The 6,000-nt window shown below is 45.0% G+C and overlaps 1 pseudogene; it reads left to right on the plus strand.

Moving 5' to 3' along the window:
• LOC143400518 (putative ATP-dependent RNA helicase DDX5) overlaps nucleotides 1–4,906 on the plus strand; it is a 131,896-nt pseudogene extending 126,990 nt beyond the window's left edge.
• The last annotated feature ends 1,094 nt before the right edge of the window (nucleotides 4,907–6,000 follow it).

Consider the following 6,000-nt stretch of genomic DNA (forward strand, 5'->3'; position numbering starts at 1 on the left):
ATGTGGAGTTTATGTGTGTGTGCACATGCTGGGGAAGAATTTCTGTATTATATTGTCTGAATTGATTGCTGCCTCCTTAGTTCTTTATGAATTGGACCAGTGTGCAGTTGACTGCTATTGTATAGAACCCATGTGTTTATTCATGTCTTTGAAACATGCTGGATGTGATGTTTTTTTTCGTTGTTATCGTTAATTCTGTTCCTGGGGAAACATCTTTTGTGCTGTCTTCTGCCAATTTATACATTTTTTAAATTAATCTTTGCTATGTCTCTGAGCTTAATCTAAATACCTTCCGCCTGGCCAGAAATGTCCAATGTGACGTTTATTCCACTGGCTGAAATAGTGAAGGACAAGGTAGACAAGAAGGAGAGGCTTCAGGTGGTGGAGGTGAGGAAGAAGGCAGGGGAAAAGAGTTAAGCCATGGTGGATGTCTTGCTCATGACTGCAGCATTTTAGAATTATATCAAGCCCAGGGTTGCTTGGTTTGTATTTGGTTGTTTTCTTCTTTTCTAAACCCCCTGCCCCTGAATGATCTTATGGGGTAAAGGCAGAAGTTTGTCTGGACAAGGATGTAAATTTTTAAGAGGAGAAAAAGAAAAGCAAAGACTTCTTGTTTTGCTTTGGCTCTCCGTTGCTGAAGCTGGACTCACCTGCTGCTGGACTAGAAGCAAGAGATGAGCACCTTGTCTAGGTAAACAACATGAGGAATCCTGGCACCTCCCAATCCCTTTTGAGGTGGTTTCAGACCCTCTGCAGCCACTTCCTTCCCCCACTTCTGTAGTTTTCCTGGTAGCAGTGGTGGGTGAGAGTTCAAGAAAGCCCAGGACGATTAATGAAGCCAATAACCATACTTATAATAGCAAGCTGGCCTCACTCTGCTCAATTTCTGAACTCGATCCTATTCTAAATCCCCTGGGATGATTTTGTTACCTACCCTTGTGAGAAATAGAAAGTTCAGTGGTCCATTTTCAGAATGTAGAATTTAGCCTTCATTGGGATATAAGATCCAATTGTAGCCATTTTAACCATAGCCCACTCTGCTTTTAAATTTAGCTAATCACACAGATTGTAACCTAAGCTCCTCCTGTTAGGGATAAAATCAGGTGCATTTCCCCACCCAGGTGCGCTTTCTTGCTGAATTTTCTTTGGTATCATGCGCTTATGCAGAAGTCGTTTGTCTTGCTGAGCTGCGTCCAAGCACACCTTTGATTCCTTGCACATCAATGTTTATAACACCCTCCCCGGAGGTTCCCTTGTCACTCAAATCCAACAGAACACACTTGAGTGGGGCAAAACAGTGCAGAAACTTTACTCTGTGGGTACAAAGAACAGAGAAGGGAGAACTCATACTCTAAAGACACCTGCTTCTCAATGTGGGTCAAGAGGGGCTTCTCTTATGGGGGAAGAGGCCCATGGCATGAGTCGGGCCAAGCAAGGAAAAGGAGAAGCGTATGCAGATCCTCTTCTTTTGCTCTCAGGGTCTAGTCACACAGGGCCACTTTTGTGCTTGCCTCCCAGCTGCCACCTTGGATTTTTATGGTTTGGGATGGTTTTTGCAGGCCTTCCGCCCTGGTTCCTGTCGAGCAGGCACAGCTAGGAGAGCAGTTAGGCATGGCAGAAGCCAAGGAAGAAATTCACCAGGAGCTGTTTAGGTGACAAGAGGGGAATTAGAATGACCGTAGGGTCCCACTCTCATTTCTCCAGCTTTGTCCTGGTAATGCCCGAAGGGTGAAGCTGTTGATTCTTAGCAAGTGACAGCAAAGGAGTCCCTCCAGAGGGTGGTGGAAGCATTATTGCTAGAGCTGCCGTCCCAGTACAGCCTTCATCAAGTGGGTGAATCACTGGCTGAAAGCAAAGAAGCAAACTGATGAGAGAGAGAGAGAGAAGTGGTTTCTAATGAAGAGACCTTGGCAGGTGGAAACACTCAAAATCTGGGCCTGGAACTTCCTGTTTTAAACTTATATTCTGGCTTTCACAATTAAAGTCTTAGCTTTGAATGCAAGTAAAAATGCAATGCAATTTTTAACAGGGTGAGGTGCATGGAGGCAGAAGCTAATAAATAGCTTCTAAAATATGCAACAGGACGCGGACTTAAACCTCATTGTTTAAATTCTTTAAAAACAATTTCCCCTTACTGAATCCAGGATTAGGTGGTGGGGGGGGTGGATATTTTGTTTTCTTCTTGTGCTTCACGCTAATGAAATATCTTTCTATTTATCTTTCGTAAGACCATGTTTCATCACTTGTAAATGGGATTTACTTTGGTCAGATGAATTTGTATAAGTTAGCCAACCTTTGAAAGGTGGAGAAAAACCTTTTTTTTTTTTTTTTTTTTGAAGAAAACCTGTCCTGGGCTGTACTTACACATGCACACATGCTACTTTTCTTTTACCTGGAGACCACCAAGATTGTGTAGATGGTGGGGAGCTGGTCTGGTTTTTGTTTGGATTGGGTATTTTTATTTTTAATATTTGTCTTCTGAGTCAGAAGTGGTTATCTCTTAAAAGAAAAATTTGAGGGCTTGAAAGCTGGGTGTTTGCGCTTTCCCCTCTGAAATGTTAACATTTAGGTAGCCTTCCCTGTGCTTCAAAGTTAGCACCCCACTAAGATGAATTAGTGACCTGCCCCCCACCTCCTCCCTCCCCCAGGCTGGCGTGATTACCTCCCTGTGGCAGGCTGCAGCCCCCTCTGGCCTGACATGGGCAATTCCGTAGGAGACCTGTTGGTCAAGCTGGGTGGCATGAATGCCTGGCCAGGACAATGGTGGCTTTTCATGAAGATTTAGTAATGTGAAGAATGCAGCAGCCTGTCCTTGAGAGGAACCTGCTTCTGTTGATATGTTTATGTGGTTTCCGGAGGTGGCGGGAAGCAGAGGGCCTGGGAGGGGAGTGGGGAGTGATATGTGGATTGCCTGGAAATTTACAAGTCAGTTTGAATCTGATTTATTGAGATTTTATGGAAACTTTTTTTAAAAGTCACTTATCCAGTTTCCTGACACATTAAGTTAAAGATTGATGAAAACGGGCTTTTCTGTTGCAAACACTGACCTTGATTACTGCAAGACCCCACTGCTGTATCCAGTATACAGGAGTTTGAGCATCTTTTTTGTAGAACTAACTTTTCTTTCTCAGTTCTCTGCTGATTTAGAATTCCTCTTGGTGTCTATTCTGTCATTCTGGATGTTTGTGGCTTATGTGGCCTATTTCAGCAATGGTGTCAATGAACCAAGGCTAGTGTCTGTTACCTTCTTTATCTACCACCAGGCCCCCCTTGTCAGGGGTGCTGTAGAGAAGAGAGTGAGTGACTCTGTGCACATCTATCCTCGCTGCCTAAAGTGCAATTCAAATCAGATGACTTCTTAGGAATGACTGCAGCACTGTCTCTATGCCTGCATGACTACACTTGTCTCTGCTATCCTAATACAGCACAAATCAACATGCGTGCTATTCCAGGCCACCGGCGGGGACATATTTACTATAGGAAGCTGCAGGCACTGCCATCTCATGGCCTATGGAGCTGGAGAGAGCTGGGTTCAAATTTCAGTTCAGTCAATCACCTTCTCTGAACCTCAGTTTTCTTACTGAGAAAAAAAATGGAGATGTTTGTATCTCATGAAAGAACTGTTCTGAGCTTTAAGTGTAACAGGGGTTTCTTTAAAATTGGGGATTTAAAGGAGGATTTCATTTTTGTCTTAACTCCGTTTTGTCTCTCTAACCTTTTCTCTCTTTGAATCACTTCTCCTCCTCAGTCTATCTCAAATTCTAGGAATAGTTAGCTTTCTAGGGACCCCCACCCCTGAGTGGTGACCAGAAGTGATACGTGTCCTTCAAGCAGTAAGGCCCCCCTGTCCCCTGCAGGGTGCTATGTAACCAGAGCTGAGATAATGATCAAATACAATACCTTTTGACCAAGACTGCTTTCAAGGCCTGCACTTCTTGCCCCCTGCCCTGGTTCTTCAGATGTGTCAGTACTTCAAAGACAAATCTCAGGTTCCTGGAACTCTGTTCTTCCCAGTGTGGCCACACTGATATGAATGCTTTTTCTGCTTCACCTCCACTCATTTTCTCTGTTGTTTGGATCTTCTGGGGTGAGTGGCTGGACCTGGTCTTTTGGGATACCCATGTGCCCAGGCCTTTGGCCTAGGACTATAGTGACATAAGTGAAATAACAAAGTGACTCTCCTAGCATAACTCTGGGCAAACAAGTAGGTGCTAGGTAAATCTGAGACCAGCATGATTTGTAATACATTCAAGGCACAACTTTACTTTCGCTTTCCATGGTGCTTTGAACTTTTGGGGAGGAGATGGAGCTAATGAGTTTCCCTTGGCCCAGATGGAAAATCAGGCAGGCCGGTCTATGACTTTTATGCTCCTTCCCAGAAAAGTAAGAAGGTGAGTCTTTCTAAGTCATATAGTCTTGAATAAGAAGATAAAATACCTACACTGATAACAATAAATATTCTACCTGTGATCTAGCAGTAGATCTCCCCTCCACCTTGATGTCCCCTGTGGTCCTGTGGCCATTCTGGCCTTGCTCTCTTGTTCCTCCACTCCCCAATGACTTGTTCTTTTCTCTTGCCAGGTTGGTGGAGATGGTGAGGATGGAGAAAGAGGTAGGAGGCAGGACAGTTCCTAATCAGATTCCTGGGGCTTGGCTTTTCCTCGTGAGCATGTTTTTGGGGGATCTGTGGTGGCTCCCTGTGGGGCTCCTCTTTCCCTCAGGTCCCTGGACCCAGATGGCGCCATTTGTGACTGGGTTTTGTGCTGCCTTCGTTGGTCCAGGGCAGCAGGCCGCCCACCTTGACCTCCTTCCTCCGATGCCACCTTGCTTCCTCACATCCTCCTATGGGCTCCCTTTCCCTGTGGCCCAGAGCCCACCCTATTTGCAGGGACACATCAGCGTCTAGGAAGGGAGTCCAGGAAAGACCCTTGGGAAAGTGGAAAGATGTGTTGAAAGCAGATTTCTTCAAATCTCTCCTTACAAAATTCTCTTTTCTCCTGTCTCTGATCCCTGTTTTATGCTTCAGATTCTTAGTCATTCCTCTGTGTGTGTGTGTGTGTGTGTGTGTGTGTGTCTGTGCGCATGTGAGATGGTGAGAGAATCTGTCTCATATCTGCCTTGATATCCTGATATTTATCATATTGACACCTCAGTCTAAATTGAGGCAGGAAATTCACCCCTTCCCACATAAACACTTTGGTCATCATTTATCACAAGGGAAACTTTAATTGATGGCAGTGATAGAGCAATTCGGGACATTAGCAATGATTAAAACTCAGTGCCCCTAGAGGTGACAAAGCACAAGTTTAGGGCAATTGAAAAGAAATTGGTATTTGATATTTCAAAATAACATCAAAGTCCCAATGATGAAAAAATAGAATTTGGTTGGATTTCCTGTAATTCATTGTCTAGTTTTGTTTTTATTTTGATTTCCATGAATGCTGAGGGAGAAGCACAGCTTGGAGGATCTGTTCAGATGCTGAGTGCTTGAGAAGGTTCAGGAACATTTCTGGGGGAGGTTCTACTCGGCCAGGGACTTGGTTCAGGTCAACCACACCTGCAGAGTATCAAGTGTACCAACCACGTGGTTAGTGTGAGGAAGAGTGAGGCAGGAACGGTCAAGCTGTCCCCTCAGCGCGTGGCTCATAGGACACTAGAACCTTAGCAGAGATTCCAGGGGGCGTTGAGAAGGCAGTGGGTTCTCTGGCCCTCACCGCAGGGGATTCCAACCCGTTTTTCACAACTTCCCCCAGAATGTTTCATCTGTGTTCACCTCTCCCTCTGCTCTGGAATTTTCTTTGTTTTCCACAGTGAGTATCTGCTCTGGTTTAGGTAAGGGAAACAGCTGGAGTAAGAATATGTAGGGTCAAACTCGGGTTCCGCCATGGACTAACGGTGTGTACCTGGGGAAGTCATTCGCCTCCCTGGGCCTGTTTTCCTTGTCTCTAAACTAAGGGATATTAAGGGTGCTGCGGCCTCACGGGTGCTGGGAAGATCCAG

The sequence above is a fragment of the Callospermophilus lateralis genome, chromosome 5 (genome assembly GCF_048772815.1).
Source record: "Callospermophilus lateralis isolate mCalLat2 chromosome 5, mCalLat2.hap1, whole genome shotgun sequence".
Lineage (NCBI taxonomy): Eukaryota > Metazoa > Chordata > Mammalia > Rodentia > Sciuridae > Callospermophilus > Callospermophilus lateralis.